The sequence below is a fragment of the Rhinopithecus roxellana genome, chromosome 2, assembly GCF_007565055.1.
Source record: "Rhinopithecus roxellana isolate Shanxi Qingling chromosome 2, ASM756505v1, whole genome shotgun sequence".
NCBI classification, from domain to species: Eukaryota; Metazoa; Chordata; class Mammalia; order Primates; family Cercopithecidae; genus Rhinopithecus; species Rhinopithecus roxellana.
The window spans coordinates 3,194,827-3,220,899 of NC_044550.1; the positions used below are offsets into that span (position 1 = coordinate 3,194,827).

The 26,073-nt window shown below is 34.4% G+C and overlaps 1 protein-coding gene across 1 annotated transcript in view; it reads left to right on the forward strand.

The window, feature by feature from the left end:
* The window catches only part of CCSER1 (coiled-coil serine rich protein 1), a 1,539,837-nt gene that overhangs the window by 1,384,920 nt on the left and 128,844 nt on the right, over positions 1-26,073 (forward strand). The window lies entirely within an intron of this gene.

Here is a 26,073-nt window from a genome sequence, read left to right on the forward strand (position 1 = left end):
AGATAGGGTGTCCTCTTAGAGAAGTTTAAAAATGAAAGAGTGTAAGGTTACCAATTCAATATCTTAATAAAATAATTTTTTGTTTGTTTTTCATTCCTGAATGTAGTTATGAGAAGCAAGAATATCCACAGCTTTCCACAACTGGTATGAAGATTGATGGTAGTTTTTTTCTGTTTTATTTGTTTTATCTCATAAATATTTCTCAATAGTAGCTATTTTACAGAATATAATAAGAGACTAAGAGTATTGATCTAAATCTGAACTTGCCACAACATGTTCCTATGATGCAAATGAGCCAAGGATTTTCTTTACAACTTGTCCTCTTAGGTCATGAACCATTCCAAGATTCCCCTTGGCTCAGGGTCCTGGTGCTTTCCAATGATGATGACATCAGATATTTTTATAAGAGTCTATATTCTTTACTTTTTAGTTTGAAATTTATTTAGAGCACTTTTCAAAATAGTTTCTTCCTGAAATGGCAATAAAGTTTTGTTGCTGTTGTTTGTTAGTTTGTTTTGTCTATGTTCCATGATGTTTAATGAATTTCCCTGCTGGCACGTGCATGGGCAATATGAAGGTTTGGTGGCAGCAGCTGAACATTTTCTTGTTAGTGCGACAATGCTTATCTAACACTTTTTATGTTATTTCATGTATAACAAAAGTGTCTAGGCTGGACGTGGTGGCCCACGCCTATAATCCCAGAACTTTTGGAGGCTGAGGTGGGAGAATCACTTGAGTACAGGAGTTTGAGACCAGCATGGACAACATGGTGAAACCCTGTCTCTACAAAAAATATTTAAAAATTAGCTGGGAGTGGCGGCAGCGTCTGTACTCTCAGCTACTCTGGAGGCTTAGGTGGGAGGATCACCTGAGCCCATGAGATCAAGGTTGCAGAGACTTGTGATCACGCCATTGCACTCCAGCCTGAGTGACAGAGTGAGAGCCTGTCTCAAAAAAAAAAAAAAAAAAAAAAGTTTTTTTGTTTTTTTGTCTTTTTTTTTTGCTAGAAGTAAACTTTTAGGAAATTCAAAATGCAAACTTGTTTTAAATACTTGAAAATAAATTGCTTTCTCTTATTTTTCATCTTCTGAGAGTTATAAGATTGTTAGAAAAGATTTCGGCACCATCTATCTCTCGTGCTTCTTAAAGCATGTGTAGTATTAAATTACAGGAATTTATATGTGGTTCTTTTATATATTTTTTGAAAACTTATGAACTACTGGGAAGTATTTATGCTAACAATTTTAATTAGATGCAAGAAAGTAAAATAAGGTATTTATACCATTTAAAGCTTTATTTGAGATATCCCCACTAATTATTTTGGCATGCTTTCATGTAAAAAACCTCAACTTTCATTTGGAGTTTATAGTTTTGAGCCCAGCCTATAATTTGCTTTTTGTCTTACTTTTGTTTGAATCAAACCACTATATTGTACAAAACTGTGCTTATGTGATTATAATTGGAACACAACATCATAAGTAACTGAGATCAACATACCAAAGTAGTAGGAGAAAGCTCCTTGGATTAACTGTATTTGAGCAATAGTCTTTTTTCTGATCTCTTCCCATCCAGTTGTGGCTCCCTGCAATCAGTTTTCATCACTGAAGGTAGATTAATTTTGGTATCACTCTATACATTTTATTATTAGGTTAGTTCAAACGTTATTATGGGTTTTGCCATTACTTTCAATGTCAAGAATCACAATTACTTTTGTACCAACCTAATAAGACTTTCTATTTTATGCCATCTTCCCTCTTACTTTCTGTGATCTAGGCACATTGAATTTATTTCAGTTCCTCAAAGTTTTGTTTTTGTTTGGTAGGATTTTAAATTAAGGTAATATATATAAATCACACACAGTACTACATGGCATATAGCAAGCTTTCAATAAATGTACTGCTATTTATGTTGTTTTGCCTAAGAACTTATGAAAAAAGGAAATATGAATCAGTTAAACACCTCTTGGCCAGGCTGGTCTCAAACTCCTGACCTCAGGTGACTCACCCACCTTGGCCTCCCAAAGCGCTGGGATTACAGGTGTTAACCACCACACCCAGCCTCTTGCTTCTTCAAGCTAATGAAATGCCAGATGATGGAGAAAATGTTTATATATTTGTAGTATGTTGTCCTTGCTTGAGAGCTACTACTGATTAAAGTAAGCAAGGACAACAAACTACAAATATATAAACATGTATTTTGCAACAGTTTTTGTATTGGGAGATAAAAATAAAGTGAGATATTTGGCCAACTATAGTAAGGAAAAGTAATAACTTTTTCTTTTTTTTTTTTGTCATGTGTGGCCATCTTTTTCTCTCTCTTTGCCACCCAATAGCAAAAACACTTTCTCCCAAGCTGTCAGAGTGGACTGGCATGGGAGTTATGATGAGCAAGAAAAATGTTGACAGTAGAGATTATATATTTTTGATTTTATGAAAATGTACAGATCAAATACTGATGTATTCATTATCATTCTCTCTCACTTTCTCATCCCCACCTTTTCTCTCTTTCACTTTACATCCAATCTGTTTGTTTTTATCTCTCTATTTATCTCCCTATCATCTATCCGTAGTTTCTATCATTTATCTTTCAATCTAACTATCCACCATCCATTTAACACATACTACCCCCAAATTTGCAAAAGTACCTTCTATTAACAAAAAGAAAGTGGCCCAAGTTGGAGAAGAATAAAGCACAGTGGTGCCATAATAACACTCTGCTGTCTTTGATTGGATACCTCTTCAAAAATAGTGGTTTTTTTTCTTTATCTAGTATATGCAAATTCTGCATCTGCCACCCTGCATTTCAATAAAAGATTTAGAATAGAATTGATTCTTAATACTGATAATTATATTTAACAAATGACTATTATTTTTGAAGTGCTTAGAATATATATTATAAATAAGAAAAACGAGTGCATAATTGACGTATAGTTTCAGTGAGAAGAAGTGTTTCATTCTGACCTTGTTTTGCTTTTGTAATATTTTATTGTGTATTGTTTTACTGCCTAATGAGAACAGTAGGAAGGTCGTGCATTCATTGTTTGCTTTTTAGTTTTTGAGGGAAAGTATAATTTTAATAACTTTTTATTCCTCATACTTTTTTTTCTAGATGATAAGGATAGGATTTTAGCAGACTAAGTCACATCAAGCAGTGGCCAAAAACAAGAATACATTGGTTATAAGAAACCAATTATTTACTCATAAATTAAGTAAAATATCATTGCTTTAGACATTTTGAACTACCAAGTTTTCTCTACAGTGAGAATTAACCATTCACATGTCTGAAGATTTACATATTGGCAGAGTGTGCACTAGAAATACTATATTGTTTTCCTGTTACAAATATTATGCATATTCATTATAGAAACTTTAAAACTTCAATAAATTTTAAAAAGATATTTTTAAAAGTGTGTAACCCCAGATGAATACATAACAACTGATATTCTGCTATTTTTCTTTCTATTCTTTGTGGTGTGTGTGTGTGTGTGTGTGCATCTTTTCACATAGTAATGAATATGTAATACATATGTAATGAATGTCTTATACAAATATGAATTTTAAATATATAGTGTGTGTGTGTGTGTATATATATATATATATATATATATATATATATATATATAAAATAGTCCTGCATCGTTTTTACTTGATATTATGTTTTAAATATTTTTTATATTCTGGAAAATATTTGACAATATAATTTTACTTTTATGATGAATATCTGTATAAAATATTTTCTTATTAGCTATTTAGGTTATTTCAGCTTTGTGATTATAATATCTATAGCAGGTATTATAAAACGTATTTGGAAATATATAGAATTTCTTCTTGAATTTGGGTCTTTTTTCTTGATTTGTAGTTAAAACTGGGAATGGAGATGGAGCGTTATAGGAAGTAAATGTCTCCTTTCCCTAAGTTAAGGGTAGCTGGACCACATCACTTGGTGTGGTTTTAGCACAGGGACATGGGGTGTCAACCAGTGCTTGACATGTGGCATCAAGGGCTTTCTCACCTCTTCCTAACTTCCATTCATTTTCCTGAGTTTAGATATCTTAAGCTTGCTAGGAAAATCTCTTAGGCTCCAAAGAGAGAGTTACAGAGTGTTAAGAAGTCAGTGACTTTTAAGGTTGCACATAATATTGCAGTGCCAGAGGTTGTCTGCTTCTTGTCATAGAACATAGTGCCTTTTCTCTCCTTTTACTCATTATAGTTGATTCTCCCCTTTTCTTCTGTCAATGACTAGTGCTCCTGGTCTTTTGTTCCTTGTCCTGTCACCCTTTATAGTGTTGGCTTTGTCACTTATTATCTTACACTCCCCCCAAACCTGCTATTTCTCCTTTATTCCTCATCTTGATTGGTGTTTCAAATGTCTCCCTTCTGGGGAACTGCTCCCAGAATTGAACAAATCACTTCCCCCTCCATGTACCTATCACACTACTATTATAGCAATGTTGCTGAAAACAATGATGTGTCAGTCTATACTGAAATTTGAATTATTTAAAAAATAAGGACAGAAAAAGTAGTTTTCCATGAAGTTAAATAAATTTAATAAGATATTTTACTTAATGATGATGCTGTTTTTCTACTATGATTGATGTTCTAATAGTATATGCTTTATGCAGTAATGTTAGAAAGCATGTTGACAGCCCCATTTTTGTTTAATTTTTTTGAAGTTAAAATTGCAATGGCCCATGACATTTAAAGTCTAGAAAGTACAGTAATACAGTACTTATCATAATGAAATATACTTATTTGTGTACATGTGTGAATCTTTCAGATTTTGAGCCTTTTGACAGCATGCTTGTGTCTTTAACTTTTTCTCCTATTGTCTCATAAAGGGTAGTCCATAAAAAGTGGTGCTTATTAAGTGTATATTATGTTTTATTTGCATTATTTTAGATGTTTATGTGAGTGTATCATATTACTTTCAGTGTGAGAGATGAGTAATGTAATTTAGCAAAGTTTTACATAGGCAAGTTGCTACTTCATAAGGCAATGATTTACATGAGGATAAAAGCATGAATTGAAATTGGATCATTTTCTACATTCTGGTCCAAATTAATCGGTCTCATTTTGTATTAATGATCTACCTTTCCTTTTAGTATTATCAACTTATATTAATGTTTGTCTTTCAAATTTTCAAATATTTCTATTTGACAGACTAATTTCTCTGTTCTTGCTTTTCTATAAATTTAAATTTCAGCACACACACATTATTCTTCACACTTTCTGTAAATTCTCCTGTTCATTTTTAAATATATAAAGCTTGATTCTGTAGCTCAGGGAATTTCATTCAATAAAATATCTTAGCTCAACAAACCATCAAATTACTTAAATAATAGTTCAAATTGCTTAAAACATGTTTATCAAAAACAACCAAATACATATTTGGACAGGTAATGTTACCTGCAGGTGTTATTTGAAATAATCCTAACTCATTCAGTGTGTGGTCTTAGATAGAGTTCCTTATTTTGAGTGTTAAGAGTGTTTCTATACTTTTATCAGATTTCCATGTATCCATGCAAAAAATATTCAGGAGTTATTTGGAATTATTTGGTGTTTTACCATAATAAAATAAAGCTAATAATAATCATTATGATGATAAAAAATTATTCACAATTTTACTGAACATTTATGATGTGCTATATATTATGTGCCAAGATTAAGTAATCTGTGTGCTTAATTAATTTATTCATTCAACAAATGTTTATGTATCATTGTAGGAACAGGTAATACAACAGGGAAAAAAATGTATGAAGTTACTGCCCTTGCAGAACTTGCATTCTAGTAGGGAGAGAGAGACGACAAAGGAATTAAAAGTGAATATACAGAACTATAGGCAGTGAAAAGAGTTATAAAAAAATAAGAGGGAATAAGAATAGCGATGGAGTAGTGGGTAGGTATGGTTTATTGTTTTACACGGGATGATCAGGGACTCACTAGTAATGTCACATACATGTAGAGGCTTGTAATATGGAAGGGAGTGGGCCATGTAGAAACCTGTAGAAAGAGTTCAGAAAGAGAAAAACAAATACAAAACCCCCTAGAAGTCAAGGTGATTTGCTTTATGTAAATTATTCCTGATGCCAGAGAGACAGATAGTTACTCTCCTGGGAAGCTGCTCTCACCATAGAATGAGTTACTCCCTCTTCTATGCCCTGAAGCAGATATGGTAATATTTTTCAAAACATTGGTCCACTAATTAGGGTTGGTCTATGATAAAGATTACATTGAGTAAAAAAAAATGAGAAAAGTGGTGGTAATTGAGAGTCCCAGGTTGACACCTAATTTTGAAGTTAAAAGTTTGACATATGAAATCCATATGAATATGAATCATTTGGCATCATAAGACATTTAGAAATTTTAAATTGTGTCTTTTTTTTTTTTTTTTTTGGTGCTCAGTAGACACCTTTCTCTCCAGTAAAATAAAAATTAAAAATGATTACAAGTTTGTAATAATGCAGGAAGATAACTGAGCTCTGTTTAGGTTCCTTCTCTCTGAACTTCAGCCTGGAAATTCCACAGACAGCAAGCCAGGGCAATTGTAGGGTGGACCTCGTTTGGTTCACCTCACTCCAAGATTATTATACTGTGAAATTTTAGTCACTTTTCAGTCCCTAATATGCTTAAAATTATTTATTTAAATTAATTATTTTTAGTTAATTATTTTGTATTTAGGGACTAAAAAGTAATTAAAATTTTAAGTTGGTTGAAATTTTATGAATTCTTGAAAAGATTCATCTGCCTTTTTGGGAAAAGATAGAATTGGTTGTTGTTAACTGAATAAAGCTGAATAAAGTATATCACTTTTTAATGTTCTCAAATCTTTCTCATTTTGAGGAGTTGAACTGAAAGTAGTTTCAATATGGCAGTGTTACATTTAGAGAACATGAGTTATTTTTTATTTTGTTTTATGTTTTCTTCTCAGACTGAGTAACCACGTTCTAATCTGCATATGTGATTTATTTATTTGCTACATTGCTATGAACTGGGTACTACACAGGGCAAGTTACATGCTGAAACAAAGCATCACAATGGCTGGAAATTGTTTAATGTTTTTATACAGGATAGGTGGTCATGCTGTGCAAGAGAATTGTCTTACTTCCCAGTCCTACTAGGGAGAGACTCTTCTACTCAAAACATCCTATCGTTTCCTCCTTACATACCGATGATAATGAATTTCTTAGAAAGCATTGTTTAGAAACACAGACCAGAGAATTATTCATTCATGGGGGGAAAAAAAAACCATCAAAACAAACATGACTTAGACAGACATCTGATTATAAAACCCCAGGAAGTACTTTCCTTTATCAGTTATAAAACCTTAGGGGGGACTTCCGTTTATCTGGACTCATGGCTTCCAAATTTACTCTGTAGCCCTAAACAACTAAAAATCTTGATACAATATTTATAACAACAGCTTTCAAACATTGGGCTATAGGTGTCACAGTATAGTAATCTTGGAGTGAGGAGAAACAAATGAGATGGGCCTTACAGTTGTCCTGTCTTACTGTCTGCAGAGTTTCCAGGCTGAGGTTCAGATAGAAGAAACCTAAACAGAGCTCAGTTATCTCCTGCACTGAGGAGACAGAGTATTTGGGGAGTTAGTTAAGGTGGCTAGAATTGATGAGGCAGTGCATGTGAGATGAGAGAACTGCACAAGAGAGCTCAGAGGTCTGCAGAAGGCTTCATTTCAGTCTTCAGTTCAGTACTAATCAGCATTTCTGTGAGAAACTACTCCATGCTAAAAAAATTGTCATTGGAAAGAAATGGGTGGCACAATTATCAGAGCTCAGTCAGGACTAGGAGTAATTCACAATCCGAAAAGCCAGGATGGAAAAAATGTTGTAATACATGAAACATCAGGCAAAAGGGTCATTTCTTAATCTGTTAGGGATGCTATAAAAATACAATAGACTGAGTGACCTATGAACAACAGAATTTGTTTCTCACATTTCTGGAGGCTGGGAAGCCAAGATCAAAGCACTGGCAGATTCAGTGCCCGGTGAATGTGACTTTTCCAGTTCAAAGATGGTACCTTCAAGCTGTATCGTCACATAGAAGAAAAGGGGAACCCCAGCTTGCTTGGGCTTATTTTATAAAACCAAAAATCCCATTCATGAGGCCTTATACTCATGACCTAATTAATCACCTTCCAAAACGTCCCACCTCCTGATACCATTACCTTGAGGGTTATAATTTCAACATATGAAAATTTAAGGGCTTCAAACATTAAGACTATGGCATGGGACCAAATTAGAACTAGAAGTTAAAGCTGCTATGGGCCTAATGAAGTTTAAAAGCTCGTTTTAAAAGAATCATACTATTTCCAAGTAGTTTAGTTGCAAACCAAAGTAAATTTGAAAAATATTTAAAGGATTACTCTCTTAAAAAAAAGTCCAGCACCCAGAAACACTTCAATAAAAAATTGTTGAACATTCAGAGAAGTAGAAGACCAGGAACAATAAAAATAACCAATCAGTAGAAACATCCAGAAATGACAAATAGTAGAATAAGCAAACAAGGGCATTAAAAGAGCCACTGTATTCTCCAAATAACCAAAAAGAAAGAGGAAATCATGAGCATGTTGAAAAATTTTGCATGTAACATGCAAAATACACCCAAATTTAATTTCTAAAGCTGAAAAATACAATGTTTGAGATAAAAAAATACTTGGGTGGAATTAATACCAGATTAGATACTGCAGAGTAAAATATTATAGAATTTAAAGATAAAACTTCAGTAGTAATTTAAGTAAAAGTGCAAAGTCCCAGTTTCATATTTAGTATTAGTAATAAGCATTACTATTATCAAGAAGTAGACATTTCTGATTAGCCTGGGTTTAGCTGGCCCAATGTGATCCAAAAAAGGTACTCTGGATTGGGCCAATAATGTCTTAGTTTTGTTCCTGAAGACTTATCTCCATTTCATTTTTAAGAGTTTGCATCAGAACACACTCTACATACACTATGATGTATGGATGGTAAGTATTTATATCTCATTATGAAGTGTAGGATTAGATGTTTTCAACAAATCCTGGAAAGTAACTTCTATGGCAGGAGTCTCAGAAATGACAATCCATAGTCATAGAGAAAAATTGACACATAGACATCCTCTCTTTTGCCAGCACAATTAAAGTTAAATTTAAATCCCTTCAAGTAGAGCCTATCATCTTCTCATAGATCCCAGGAACCTAGCCTGTGAAATAATTTCAACTTGTAACTCAAGCCTTTTGAAAACATTTAAAAAGTTTTCTGAACTCCATGGGCTCCACATGACTGTAAGAGTTAGAGGCAATGGCAGGTAAGTGTTGCCTTTTGTGTGGTTTTTCCTTAATAAGGCTAATTTGTATTTGGTACACTACTTGTCATTTGTAGAGTACCAGAAATACTGAAAAACACTCATATTGGTGTTGACTGGCAAAACACAGATGTCAAACAAATCTAAATGTATGTCTTTGTCACTCCTTTGAGAACATTTCCAGAAATGATACAGCCAAAGTGATAACAGAAAAGGGTAAATAACTGCACATTGTCTTCCAAATGTGCTGAGATACTATAGAAGCTAAAGATGGAAAGTGAAATTCATACATCTTAAAATGACTGAATGAATTTCTTCATTTCTTAGTCACAGTAAGTTCAGTGTTTGACCTGTAAGGCTAATAAAGACTGGAGACCTCATTTTGTTCTTGACAAGCATTGTTGAGCTCTTTGGTTGCAGTTCAAGCTGAAGAGCATTCCTAATAAGATATGTTCTAGCTCATTTTCCTACAAATGAAATCTCTGCCTTACATTGTCCTTAGTTATGGAAAATAACATCACTAACCCTTGGTAACTGTTGCCGAATGGCAGTAAAGATTTAATTGTTCAAATAATCCTCAAGCCTTCATATATCAAATGTACTGTATATTTTGAGAAATATTTGTGTCACTCGCTTTTAAATGAAGTTACCTCATTTTCTTACCTGTCACTTCACTGGGTTTCATACTGTCTAATTTATTAAACTAGCAAAGTAAGGGATTTGAGCCCACTATAGGTTAAGATGTCTACATTATCATTTGATCATTTAGAGTTTTGTTTGGTAATATTTCAAGGTGATTCTGTAAATTTTGTAAATAACTCTCCTTATACTTTCTAGCATTTAGAGTTTTATGTCTTTTCCTGGTGAAATTAGTGTTCTGCAAATTAGGAAAGGCAGAAACAAGTCAATCAACCTTATGGCACTGTCTACTTGAGAAAGTCACCATGTTCATTTTATACGTGATTTGTTTTGCTCCATTGTATTTTGAATTCTCCTGTCAGCCAGGTCATTTGTATCTCAGGCCACTGAGGGTCTCTCAAGACTGCTTCCTGTGAAATTGAGTGGCCCCTTTTTATTTCTCTGTTACAAATGTTTACTTTTCCCAGAGCACTTTTTTCTCCTAAAGAAAATTTTACATCCATTTAAATGTCTTGCCACCTCTCCCTTGCCAGGCATACTGACTTTTAAACCTACGCCTTTGAAGCATATAAAATCAATGATGTGTACTGAGTTTTCTATCTATTCCCAATAAATTGTGGTCACTACTTCACCTTTACCTACCTGCTCAACAATATTCTCCGAAGAACCCAAGCATATCTGGCAGGTGTTATATATCTTGGCTGAATCTATGGCTGATTTTCTAGCATAGTGAGGTGAGTCTATACTAGGCTTGGAAGAAACTGAAGAAATTATATGAAGGAAAATATACGTGGCTTTATCATTATATCATATAGTTTCATCTGGTGATATGTCATTTATGAAAGGAGTAACTCCTGGATACACAAGTGGATGTGGGAATGGAAGAAAAAAAAATCAAATAATTAATGAGCAAGTTATTTGTGTCTAGTATTGTAATGAGATATGTTTACAGTGTCTCACAGATGTCAATAGGAATAAATATCACTAGAACAGCATTCTATATTAAATGTTTCTTAATCTGACATCTGTGAGCTCCAAAACTTTAATATGCATGTTTTAATGTTCAGAGGTAATCAAGAACATGGAACTATTTTTAATAGTGTTTGTATTGGTTTTCTATGGCTGCTGTAAAACATTGTCACAAACTTTCTGGCTTAAAACAATACACATTTATTCTCTTATTGTTCTGGAAATCAGAAGTCAGAAATCAGTTTCACTGGGGAAAAATCAGTATGACTGCAGGGCTGGTCTTCCTACAAAGGCTCTGAGGAGAAAATCAGTTCCCTTGGCTTCTCCAGCTTCTAGGTCCGCATTCTTTGTATTTTGTGCTCATGACTCCTTCCCTCATCTTTAAAGCCAGGAGTATCTCATTTTTGTTTAGTAGTCACATTGTTTTCTGCCTCTGTGATCAAATTTCCCTCCACCTTCTACTTATAAGGACACACATAGATTACATTTAGGACCCACCTGGATAATCCAGGATAATCTCCCCATCTCCAGATCTTTAACTTAATCTAATCTTCTGGGCAAACTTCCTTTTGCCAAAAAGTTAACATTTACACGTTAGGGATTAAGTTCTGGATATTTCGAGGGGACATTATTCAGCCTATTATAGTGTCTGAAACAGCTTTTTAACCCAGGTTCTTATTTAATTTTTTAAAAAGAAGCTATTAATTGTAAATTACTAAGTTGGCACTGTAACAGTTTACTAAAGAGTCTATCTAAGTATATTTATATATGTGTCAACTAACAACATCTAATTAAGGTGTTCTGTCTGGTGTTAATTTCAAAATCTACTCCCTGAGAAGCTGATGAAATCTTAGCCATGGCAGACACAGAAAATTCCCTTGTTCTGACCTTCTTAGCATCTTGATTTTGAAATATTCACAGTTATATTTGTCACCAGTGGCAGTTTCAGTTGGAATAGCAATTTTCTGAATTTCTTTATTTGTTTAAATTCTAATTTTAAGGAGACTATTTGCAAGTGATTTCTATTTTTTCCAACTTTTAAAAAAAGTAAAATGTAATTGCTGGATCATGTTGTGTGTGTAAAAGGCAGCAAATATATCTAGTTTACTTGCAAAATATTTGAGTATAACAAAATTTTGTGAAGGGAAAGTCGGAAAACATTCCAAGTGAAAATAACACAATGAGTGGAGGTAATAGAAAGTTCCTGTGTCACTTGTCCTGGGATCTGACTTATGGAAAACTGAATTAGGTGTCCCCTAATTCTATCAGGGTATGTACTGTGCTGTGGTCACTTATTTTTCTCCGTGCTATGGTCTGAATATTGTTTTCTCTCAAAAACTCATATTTTTGGAACTCAGTATACAATATGATAGCATTAACAGGTGGGTCTTTTGGAAAGTGATTAAATCATGAGGGCCCTAGCATCAGGAATAGGATTGGGATTAGTGCCCTTATGAAAGAGATTGAAGGGAGTGTTCTTGCTTCTTCTGACATGTGAGAATGCAGCAACAAGGCACCATCTAGGAAGCAGAGAGCCAGGCCTCGTTAGACACCGTATATACTGAAACCTCCTTCTTAGACTTCCCACCCTCCAGAATTATGAGAAATAGATTTCTATTGTTCATAAATTACCCACTCTAAGGAATTTGTTAAAGCAGCCTGGATGGACTAAGATGCCCCCAACCAGACTGGAGGCGTGATTATGCCTTTTCTTTGGAGTTCAGACTCCCAGTACTATGTCTGAAATATAATTGCTGAACAAATATTTGGAAGCAATTGTATTGGATCAAATACTAGGTTATTAAACAGGAATTTGATCAGAATAAAGATGTGTGTATGTGGAGGAATGGGGTAAAGTTGTATATGCACAGGAATGGCTCACATTATTGAGATCTTTAAAATCAATGGAAAATTTGTCTGCAAACATTATTCAGAATGCATAGTGAAGGGGAATTCAGAGACAGGGAGGTAAACTGGAAAAGTCATTTCTGTAATTCTGACCTAAGATAATGATAATCTGAATCATGATTGTCTTAGTCAGTTTGGGCTGCTACCACAGAATTTTATGAGCTAGGTGTCTTATAAACCTGTGAGAAATTTATTTCTCCCAGTTCTGGAGGTTAGAAGTCTGAGTTCCAGCATAGTCAGTTCCTGGAAAGGGTTCTCTTGTGGGTTGCAGATTGCTGACCTCATCTTGTGTCCTTGCATGGTGAAAAGACAGATAACTACTTCTCAGGCCTCATTTCATAAGGATAGTAATCCCTTTCATGAGGTCTCTGCCCTCATGACCTAATTACCTCCTGAATGTTTCATTTCTGAATACTATCACACAGGGGCTAGGGTTTCAACATCTAAATTTTGGAGGTATTCAAATTCTCAGTCCCTTGCAAGGGTTAAATTAATAAATGTGAAAGAAAAAGAGGTAGATGGATGGAACAGAAAAGGGAAATTTCAAAGGAGAAATGGCTAGAGTAATATTGCCAACTGTATCTTTCAGTGTACTTTCTTTAATGCTTGTTATGTACTTTCTAACTGTATTTATTCTTCAACTTGAAAGCAATATTTGTCATTCTATTCTCTTTTTTAAAGTTTTTTCATGTATTGAGGTAGTCATTCTGAAAATATAATTTTAAAAAATCCCGATTCACCACTTCAAGTAGTATTTCTATCATTTTACTTATCCCACGTCAAACAATTCCAAGTTACCAGGTGCAAGTCACCACTCATACTTTCTGTATTTATAAACTGTAACTCCAATATCATTCACCTTTGTTGTTTCAGGAATATACTTAAGTTGATCAGGAACCGGACCCACTAAAATACTAATACTGACATTTTTATTGCACCTGATACATGTTATCTTGTTTGCCAATCTGGATAAATTAAATTTTCCATTGCTATCCATTTACTTTATAAAAATGCCATTTTATTAATTTAATTATTTGTTGGCCTGAATAATTCTTTCCTGTCATATATCTGTATCATAATCCCTATGCTAACATTAAAATAAGAATTATTTAATTATTTAATTCAGGAAGTATTCATTGATTAACTACTGTGTGCACAGCATTGAAAGGAGGATACAGTCTATGAGTTTTAATATTTTTATCTTTATCTGATATTTGCAGTTTTCCAAATTTACCTTTTCCTAAAGAGTGGCTACACATCTCCCATTTTCATCCCAGCACATCTAAATATCAGCTGATATTCATATTATTTCTCTAGTTTACTGTAAAGAACATGAGTATATTGTACACATATATTTAATCAGTACCATAGTTTATTCTGCCTGAAAATATATGTTTTTTTTTTATTATTATACTTTAAGTTCTAGGGTACATGTGCATAACATGCAGGTTTGTTACATATGTATACTTGTGCCATGTTGGTGTGCTGCACCCATCAACTCGTCAGCACCCATCAATTCATCATTTATATCACGTATAACTCCCAATGCAATCCCTCCCCCCTCCCCATGATAGGCCCCAGTGTGTGATGTTCCCCTTCTCGAGTCCAAGTGATGTCATTGTTCAGTTCCCACCTATGAGTGAGAACATGCGGTGTTTGGTTTTCTGTTCTTGTGATAGTTTGCTAAGAATGATGGTTTCCAGCTGCATCCATGTCCCTACAAAGGACGCAAACTCATCCTTTTTTATGGCTGCATAGTATTCCATGGTGTATATGTGCCACATTTTCTTAATCCAGTCTGTCACAGATAGACATTTGGGTTGATTCCAAGTCTTTGCTATTGTGAATAGTGCCGCAATAAACATACGTGTGCATGTGTCTTTATAGCAGCATGATTTATAATCCTTTGGGTATATACCCAGTAGTGGGATGGCTGGGTCATATGGTACATCTAGTTCTAGATCCTTGAGGAATTGCCATACTGTTTTCCATAATGGTTGAACTAGTTTACAATCCCACCAACAGTGTAAAAGTGTTCCTATTTCTCCACACCCTCTCCAACACCTGTTGTTTCCTGACTTTTTAATGATTGCCATTCTAACTGGTGTGAGATGGTATCTCATTGTGGTTTTGATTTGCATTTCTCTGATGGCGAGTGATGATGAGCATTTTTTCATGTGTCTGTTGGCTGTATGAATGTCTTCTTTTGAGAAATGTCTGTTCATATCCTTTGCCCACTTTTGGATGGGGTTGTTTGTTTTTTTCTTGTATATTTGTTTGAGTTCTTTGTAGATTCTGGATACTAGCCCTTTGTCGGATGAGTAGATTGCAAAAATTTTCTCCCATTCTGTAGGTTGCCTGTTCACTCTGATGGTAGTTTCTTTTGCTGTGCAGAAGCTCTTAAGTTTAATGAGATCCCATTTGTCAATTTTTGCTTTTGCTGCCGTTGCTTTTGGTGTTTTAGACATGAAGTCCTTGCCCATGCCTATGTCCTGAATGGTATTACCTAGGTTTTCTTCTAGGGTTTTTATGGTATTAGATCTAACATTTAAGTCTCTAATCCATCTTGAATTAATCCTCGTATAAGGAGTAAGGAAAGGATCCAGTTTCAGCTTTCTACTTATGGCTAGCCAATTTTCCCAGCACCATTTATTAAATAGGGAATCCTTTCCCCATTTCTTGTTTCTCTCAGGTTTGTCAAAGATCAGATGGCTGTAGATGTGTGGTATTATTTCTGAGGACTGTGTTCTGTTCCATTGGTCTATATCTCTGTTTTGGTACCAGTACCATGCTGTTTAGCCTACCAACCAAAAAAAGTCCAGGACCAGATGGATTCACAGCTGAATTCTACCAGAGGTACAAGGAGGAGCTGGTACCATTCCTTCTGAAACTATTCCAATCAATTGAAAAAGAGGGAATCCTCCCTAACTCATTTTATGAGGCCAACATCATCCTGATACCAAAGCCTGGCAGAGACACAACAAAAAAAGAGAATTTTAGACCAATATCCCTGATGAACAGCGATGCAAAAATCCTCAATAAAATACTGGCAAAACAGATTCAGCAGCACATCAAAAAGCTTATCCACCATGATCAAGTGGGCTTCATCCCTGGGATGCAAGGCTGGTTCAACATTTGCAAATCAATAAACGTAATCCAGCATATAAACAGAACCAAAGTCAAGAACCACATGGTTATCTCAATAGATGCAGAAAAGGCTTTTGACAAAATTCAACAGCTCTTCATGCTAAAAACACTCAATAAATTCGGTATTGAGGGAACGTACCTCAAAATAATAAGAGCTATTTATGACAAACCCATGGCTAATATCATACTGAATGGGCAAAAACTGGAAAAATTCCCTTTGAAAACTGGCACAAGACAGGGATGCCCTCTCTCACCACTCCTATTCAACATAGTGTTGGAAGTTCTGGCTAGGGCAATCAGGCAAGAGAAAGAAATCAAGGGTATCCAGTTAGGAAAAGAAGAAGTCAAATTGTCCCTGTTTGCAGATGACATGATTGTATATTTAGAAAACCCCATCGTCTCAGCCCAAAATCTCCTTAAGCTGATTAACAACTTCAGCAAAGTCTCAGGATACAAAATTAATGTGCAAAAATCACAAGCATTCTTATACACCAGTAACAGACAAACAGAGAGCCAAATCAGGAATGAACTTCCATTCACAATTGCTTCAAAGAGAATAAAATACCTAGGAATCCAACTTACAGGCGATGTAAAGGACCTCTTCAAGGAGAACTACAAACCACTGCTCAGTGAAATAAAAGAGGACACAAACAAATGGAAGAACATACCATGCTCATGGATAGGAAGAATCAATATCGTGAAAATAGCCATACTGCCCAAGGTTATTTATAGATTCAATGCCATCCCCATCAAGCTACCAATGAGTTTCTTCACCGAATTGGAAAAAACTGCTTTAAAGTTCATACAGAACCAAAAAAGAGCCCACATTACCAAGACAATCCTAAGTCAAAAGGACAAAGCTGGAGGCATCACGCTACCTGACTTCAAACTATACTACAAGGTTACAGTAACCGAAAATATATGTTTTAACACTGTGCATTTTTTTTCTAACTTCATTATCTGAGAACTCCTGTTTTTGTTTTGTTTCATTCCAAAGGACGTTTTCTTTAAAATTTTAATCAGCCAGGTTTGGTGGCTCATGACTGTGATCCCTGCACTTTGGAAGGTCAAGGCAGGAGATTACTTGAGCCAGGAATTTGAGATAAGCCTGGGCAACATAGCAAGACCCCATCTCTACAAAAAAAATAGAAAAATATTAGTCATATGTGGTGGTGCATGCCTTTAGTCTCGGCTACTTGGGAGGGTGAAGCTGGAGGATTGCTTGAGACCAGGAGGTCGAGACTGAAATGAGCTGTGATTGTGCTGCTGTACTCAATCTTGGGGAATAGAGTAAGACCCTGTTGAAACATAGACATAAAATGAAATAATTATTTTATTTGAGAATTTTTGTATTACAATTTTTGACATGTTAATTTTAAAATAATCATTGATTACTTTTTTACCTCTCTTCCAATCAAAAAGTATAATTTATTTTGTAGGCAAGCTTTATCAACTAAAATGTACTGACATTAAAGAATGGGAAGACATTAATTCATAAGTTATTTGAAAATAGCTAAACTGAAATTTGATATGAAATTATATTAGATACACGTGTATGATATATGATGTCAGACTCTGAACTGATCTGTTACTTTCAATGAATATTTAAGTATACAATGCAGTAATGACTTTATATAGTTATATATATTCTAGGATACCATGATTTTGCTTTAGTAGCCATACTTTTGAGGTCTTTCTCAATAAATCTTTGCCTGGACCAATGCCCTGAAGTGGTTCTTCAATTTTTTCTTTTAGAAGTTGTATGTATAGTTTTGAGTCTTATGTCTAAGCGTTTAATCCATCTTGAGTTTGTTTTTGTATATACAGAGCGATAGGGGTCTGCTTTCCTCTTTCTGCACATGGATATCTAATTTTACCAGCACCACTGATTAACGAGACTCTTCACCAATGTCATCTCCCCTCATACAAGAGCAATATATGTTCTTGATTCCTTTGTTGAAAATGACTTGGCTGTAAATGTGTGGATTTCTCTCTTGTTTCTCTCTTCTGTTGCATTGGTCTTTGTGTCTATCTTTATACAGTACCATGCATGCTGTTTTGGGAACTATAGCTTTGTAGTATGTTTTGAAGTCAGGTAGTGTGATGCCTCTGGTTTTGTTCTTTTTGCTCAGGATTGATTTGGCTATGTGGGTCTTTTGTAGTTCCATACAAATTTTACAATTATTTTTCTTTTTCTGTGAAGAATGTCATTAGTATTTTGATAAGAGTTACATTGAATCTGTAGATCACTTTGGGTTGTATGGGCAATATTAAATCTTTTAGCTCATGAATATGGAATATGGAATATCTTTCAATTTTTTGTCCTCTTCAATTTCTTTCATCAGTGCTTTAGAGTTTTATTGTTTAGATCTTGCACTTATTTGCTTAAATTTATTTCTAGTCATTTTTATAACTATTGTAAATGGAATTGCTTTTTATTTTTCTGATTGTTCACTGTTGACATATGGAAACGCTATTGACTTTTGTACAACAATTTTGTATCCTGTAACTTAAATGAATTTGTTTTGAGATTTTTCTTGCAGTGATAGTGGCATTTTAAAAATATATGACCTCCTCTCTCTATTTTCAATGAATCCTTTAGGTTATCATAAATATTTGTGGAACAAATGTAGGAACAAAATATTATGATAATGCAACTTACAGGTTTTCTTCCCCTAAGAGTTCTTATGGGACATAATATATAATGTTTCTTTTATATTAAAAATCAATTTTAAATAATCGAAAAATTCCGTACATAAAATGTGACTTATAACAACTTGTTTACAAAGTCTTTTTTTAAAAACAGAAATTCTATAGTGAAAAAGAAGCACTTGGAGAGAATGAACTGTTAGAATTGCATTTATTTTTATTATTTAGTTATTTGTTGAGTGTTGTATGAAATGGAGGCTTAAGAGGTTATAGAACATAATTATTATTGAAATATTAGGAATACACATACTAGGAATGTGTGTGTATGTGTATGTTTGCATACATGCATAGATACATGTTTATATGCATGCATAAGTGTTTCTGGGAGCAGATGGATACAAATAAGACTGTTTGACTCCTAAGCCAGCATGCTACCACCTAGTAAGAGGACAGAGGAAAGTAATTTCAGGTATGTGAAGACTGTCAAGTAACACAGGATAACAAGACTATAAAGCTGTGATATACCTGGCTCTCCAAGGTAGGGAGATGAAATAACAGATACAAAGATGAATATTTAGAGATGAATGTTTAGAGTAGCATATTTGATTGGCTGCCAGGCTCCAAGAATGATCAGAAGTTCTTGGGAGACAAATGGTGACTTATTTCTGCTACCTTAGAGGTGACTCTATCTATAAAGACCAATGTAGAATTTCTAATTTCACTATACCAGAGAGTAAATCCTGCTCAAATGTCTGTGGCCTTAAAACTGAATTCTTCTTCAAGAACTACCCTTTCCTCCATGAGTATTTTTAACTTTGTAAAAACTGCAGTTATTCCAGTTTATAAAATTCTGTTGTTCACTTGATTACTGGATTATTTTACACCTGAATATAATAACTTTCCTATGATGAGAAACAGCTCCTCACCTTGCTTGTTATTTGAGATAGCCATTGACTCAGAAAAAAGCCTAAGAGATAGAAATGTCACAGCAACTCAGCCACTGGCAGTGGCAAGCAGAGCATTATGAAGGGAAGTGTGTAACCCTTCTTCACATAATCTCAAAGATAGAGTAAGCATCAGGCAATGCAAGATCACATTGCAGGAGCATTTGACTGAATGGTAAATATCAAGGCCAGCTTCCATGGAGAGTTGCAAGTAAAATCAGTAATATGTCTTTAATTTGCAAACAAAACATTTACATGTGTTTTAAATAAATAAAGCTGTTTATTTCCTTCATCTAAGAATATCGATAATTCATAGGGATGGGTTAGGGTACTGCTCCTTCCATCTAGTAACTCCATTAACATCTCAGATTTCAAAATCTCTCCTTGGGTTTTCTTCATCGAGCAAGCAGATGAAGTAAGAGAAAATATGCAGAGAATTGAAGTATAGGTTTTAAGGTCCTGGGGGTGACATTCCCTTTGCCCTCATTCTTTTGGCCAAAATTCAGTCCGATGGCTGTAATGATATGCAACATCGATTAGAAAATATAGTCTAGCCCTGTACCCAGGAAGAAGAGAAATAATTTTTGTGTATCTACCTGCTAGAGCCTAGCTAGTCTGAGTCTTGGAAATAATGATGGTGATGATGATGATAATTGCTGGGTTTGGAATAATCATCTGTATTAACTTTATTCTTAATTTGCACTGGATCAGAGACAATCATTAATATTTACATATTAACAGCTATGTTGATCCCTTCAACCCTAGTGTTTACTCCTGGAGCACACTGTGCAAGCCAGGTGGTAAAATCTCTTATTGTGAGTGGCCTCACACTTCCATCCATAAATGTGAGGAAGAAAGAAAATAGATTATACCTACTTGTACACTACAGAGAATGGTGGCTGCTTTCACCACAAATCCCAAAAGGAGGGAGAAGAATTTCTATTCCTTGGGGATGGAAAGAAAACGAAAATTCAATCTTACTCTAACCTTAGGAGAGTAAGGTTTTGGAATGAAAATCCAAAACCTTTGGAATGACAATCCCCTCAAAGGACAGGAAAATCTCATTTTCCCTGGATTTCATGACTTTTATGACTTTTAGAGATGTCTACAAGGTCGTGAGTCTCAGTTTCTCTTGAAATGGAAACACATACCACTCTGAGTTAGGTAAATTTCTTTTGAATTCTCTATCTAGATAGTTGTAAATTTACTTCCAAAGACTTGCTCATAGCCCGAGATCTCAAGTTTTTGGCATAAATTATTTAGCCAGTCTATGGCTAAAACACAGAAATATTTTCTTAACACTCCACAATGACAATGATGATAATAACAGCTAATATTTATTGAGCATTTGCCATGTTTCAAAAATTATTCTCAATGTTTTACTTAGAATTTGTAGTATCTCATTAATCTCCACAAACTAGTGAGGATATTACTGATTGAATTCCATTTTACATGTGAGAAAATTGAGACACAAAGAAGTTGGTAGAGTACCTAAGACCACATAGGTACAAAGTGGCACAGATGGAATACATGTAGTTTAGTCTAGAATATGTAAAATATATCCTTTATTAAGAAAAAAAAGAGTATAGTCGTGGGACAACAAATGACCACTGTGCATTCTTAAACTCCTACTAGGAAGTCCTTTTATCACTGCGGTATTAGGATTCCTGACCACCAGCCCTCATTTGGATTAGCTATACTTCTATGGATTTCGGTGGAGCTCTTTATTACTAAAATGGCTGTTTTATCTTCAAACAATGTAACATACCTATTGCATTGATTTATGAATAGAAAAGTAGCTTTGAGTCAGAGATTTTATTTTGTTTATTCCTGGGTTCTCTAAAGCCTAACATAGTAATGTTCAAAAGGGTAGCTCTCAATAACTATTTTTGTACAAATGATTAAGAACGTATTCTAAGTACACATGTAGCAGATCCATAATAAGCAGTAGGAGTCTATCCCTCTTCCTGACTAAGGACAACCCATTTGTGGAATAAACCAAGTGAGAAGTAAGTAACTGGTGAAAATACATTCATTATGGGCAAATTAAGAGCTATTTTATTATCTATTTAATGTGTTTAAACATAAATTATAATTCCAGGGATCTTTTGCTGCTCACTCAAAAAAAGTACACTCTTATTAAGGGATAAAAAGATGTGAAGGGAAATGTTGAAGAGTGAAACTTTTCAGAAATTATATAAAAGTAAACTTCAATTAGTTATTAACTTAATTATCATGAATGCTGAAATAATAAAAATCCTGAATAAATGAGATTTTCACCCTGAGTTTGAAAGAAAATTTTCAACTGACCTAATTTCCTCCTTATCATACAGTTTAAATCCTTTTATTCATATTTTATCCAAATATGTCATTAGATTTTGTATATGTCAGATATTGAAGCTCTTTTCTAAAATTTTACAATTTTTATAAATATTTCTGTGAAATAAAAGAAAATGTGGAGATAATAAAATATTTATAACCATAGGAATTTTTTTTAATAAAAATAAGCAATCACAATGTTATGCTTTATTAGAAATCCAACAAATAAGGATAACTCTCTACAAATTTTGGTTGTATATGTATATGTTTTTATAATATTTAAGCTTTCTATTTAATGTTAATCATAACAATTATTAAAATATATTATTTTAAATATAGACTTGATCCCGTAACTGAAAAGGGAATTAATCAGTTTACTTGGGAGAGGTGCAATAATGTTCTAGATGCTGGAAATATCAGAAAGATAAGTGGTTGTGCTGAAGTATTAATACATCTCAAGATGTAAGCCATTGACTCATATCTCATTGGTGATACTAAGGCTATCATAAATATGTCCATATAATTTTAAAGGCTATTGGGGCCAAAATTCAATCTCTTATCTAAACAAATTATCCAATCTCAGAAGCTTTGCCTTCCACATGTTACAGTACACTGTTCAAAATAATTTATTAGTTTATTAGAAAAGTGAAAAGAAAAAATTAGTAGTGGAAAATTAATTGATAATATGAAAGATTCAATGCAAATTTATCTAGTATACCAAATCTACACTGGATCTTTCATATTATCAATTAATTTTCTGGTATATTACCGATTTCAAATTTTTGACAAGCTACCCATATCTTAGGCAAGGTAAACTTCATATCTTGGGAATTCTAATTATAAACGTGACGTTTTTGCTGAAAAATCCCTCTCGCCTGCTATGTTATAAGATAACAATGAGACATGAAATAGTTTAAAAATCACTTCAGGCCAGGCACAGTGACTCACACCTGTAATCCCAGCACTTTGGGAGGCCGAGACGGGAGGATCACAGGTGAGCAGATGGAGACCATCCCGGCTAACACGGTGAAACCCCGTTTGTACTAAAAATACAAAAGGTAGCCGGGCATGGTGGCGGGCGCCTGTAGTCCCAGCTACTTAGGAGGCTGAGGCAGGAGAATGCTGTGAACTTGGGAGGCGGAGCTTGCAGTGAGCCGAGATCCCGCCACTGCACTCCAGCTTGGGCGACAGAGCAAGACTCCATCTCAAAAAAAAAAAAAAAAAAAAAGTCACTTCAATAGAATATAGTTTTTTAAAAAATTCTGACTCTAAGAAAAGGTGGATTACATGTAATATTTTTCCTAATAATGCTTTTAAGGCAGATTTTTGGTTCAGCTTAGTTTTTTTTGGAAACCTATCAACCAGTGTGTGTTCACTCTGTTTCCTCTCTTGGGGGACCCCAAAACCAGCAAGTAGTTTTCCGCCTGTTGTCCTTCACATTGACTTGAATGTCTCAGTTTGCTTAAAAGGTTGGGGTCAAAAAGAGTCATAGCAGTCTAGACTAAGCCCTAGAGAACTTCCCTAGGTTGAGTTAGGTGAAATACTCAATACTCTGTGTACAGATGCTTAACTAGCTATGACTACCTTACATGAAGTTACTCAAACATAATTCTGCATGTTGTTTAAACAATTCTACATTGGATCTATGATGCTTATTAATAAGTGTCTAGAAATCACATTAAAAGAGGAAATAAGGCTAATTTTGTATGTTTTGGAAGAGAATTAATAGTTATTTCCCAGTGCCCTGTACTAACTGGTGCAATCATGGAAGAAGTTTAGCAAGTAAAACTATGTTGTTAAACTGAATGTTTAATTTGAAGTGATGTTGTGGACACTTAGGTGCTAGGGTATTGTACAGATTGTAGACATTTAACATTTTATTTCACATTTAAAGTTTCAAATATGTTTTTAAAGCTAATATGCTAATGGAGAAAGTATCTAAATCCGTTGTAGTTGGAAATAATTTTATTCCTCCTTCTTCCCGAATATACTAGCTTTCTTCTGCTGCAATTAACCTTTTCATTTTATTAATAATATTTATATTATGGAAGGCTAAAATGGTAACAACAAAATAAAAATAAATGAGAACCAGTGTATGCTGCTTTATACATAGTAAACAGGGGATGACACATATTTTTTTCTTTTTTTTTTTTGTTAGAGACAGGTTCTCCCAAAGTATTAGGATTACAGGCATGAACCACACTGCCTAGCCAGCCTACAGACTTTTATCTCTCATGCCTATTCTGATAGAATGGTAGTGGTTACCTGGAGGGCTGTGTACAGAGGAATTTTGGGTTGAATATGGTATCAGAACAGAAATAATAAGTCATATCTGCTATGAGTTCTTGTAATCTACCATCTGCCAGTGAATCCTTGATTTTTGCAAGGGATAGTCATAAGACCTCTGCAAATTTCCATATTCAAACAAGAATGTATAATTCCCTCTCCCACCACAAAATTATCTATGCACAGACAGATAAATAATAAATAGGATATATTAATACCAATCCATTTTCTTTGCTCATTCATAAGCTAAGAAACTAATTCCTGCATATTCTAATGTATATGATGCAAATGTGTGTCTCTGGAAAATTTCAAATTACCTTCATGGACTTTCAGATTGAAAGTTCGACTGTTAAATCTGTAGATGCAAAAAGCCTGCTTATATAACTAGGCTTGAAATGACATCTACAGTGTCATGGGCTAATCGTATCTTTATTTTAATATTTTGTCCAGTTCAACAGTATTTACTTCAGAGATAATCATGCATCTAGTTGGGCCAAAATATAAGGTTTTAGGGGTGAATGTTAAGATGTAATGCATCAGAGAAGACTTTCAGTAGCCTCATCATTGAATTTGAAGGATAATAACACCATTTGGAGAAAATACTAAGCTGTGGAAACCCTATCCAGTAACTTTATCAAGAGTGTAATCTACCCAATGAATTGCTGGACCCAGACTGTGTGCACAGACGGCTGAAACAGTCAGACCTACACCTAGGAGATGAGATCATTCAGGTTCACCATGACCCAGCATGCTGGATGGATCTGGATGTGCTGCTCTCACAGTTGTCATGAAGTAATATGGATAGGCTATTAAGAAAGCAGTGATGACGCACCCCCCTGAGACATGGTCTGCTTGTTTTGCTGGATGTAGTAAACAGCTCTCTCACTAGATCTGACAGCACTTGGTGGTGATATTCTTTTCCCTTCAGGCTGATTGAGGAGGATTTCAGAGGTACCTACAGCATTAAGCCTTTGCCTGTAGTATGTTATGATTTTTTTGGGTGTGGCATAATTTTTTGCCATGTTACTGTAAAAACATCTAAAGATTTTATTTAACTAAGTCCTTAGTAAAAAAAATTAGGTCTCATTTTAGAATTCACTTGGCACACATGAAAAGTGGTGACCTGTTTTTCATTGTTTTTTAAATGGCTTGGATCTTGTATTTACCTAGTGAACTTCCAATTCACTTGTACTTTATCAATTTGTGACTTTGCCAACTGGTGAGCTTTCATTTTAGGGTTTCGCTGAAGTTTTCTTGAGCCAGGCTATTATGATAGCATCTCTAAGTGCTGCAATATGACAAGCTTCCGAGACAGTGGTAAAACAATTAAAATTGTCTCTAAAATGTCTTGGCTGGAACTAATATTAACATAAACAAAGGGAACTCAAGAGTCTAAAATGTTCTTACTTGAGTCTGTAGCGTTACTTAGTAAAGATTTTACATTTTTTCTCATCATATCAATAGTAAACCCCAATCCTTTCTTTTTGGACTGATGAGAACTATATAAGCCTTTTCATACCACATTATATTATCTTTCCAAAGCTACTTGTAGATGGAAAATAAAATCTGAATTGTTTTATTTTTCTCATAATTAGAAAATGACACATTCTGTGTCTGGGTGAAAATCTTTTTCTATAATAACCACTGATACCTTGAGATTATAATATTTGTTACTAGTACCAAAACAGTTTCGTAGGCACAATCTCTTCGACTGACTCTTTTGTAGCTTTCTGGGGCCCTAGAATAATACAGAGACAGAGATGGGTCTAGTTGACAGAATCTTAGGAGATGTTAGCAGTATCACAGGTCATACCTCACGACAAGCCTTAACAAGAGTGTAGCAGGAGACTCTCATAAAAAATCATTAGATGGATACTTTACCTGCAAATTGTTTCCTCTGGACACTGTTCTGT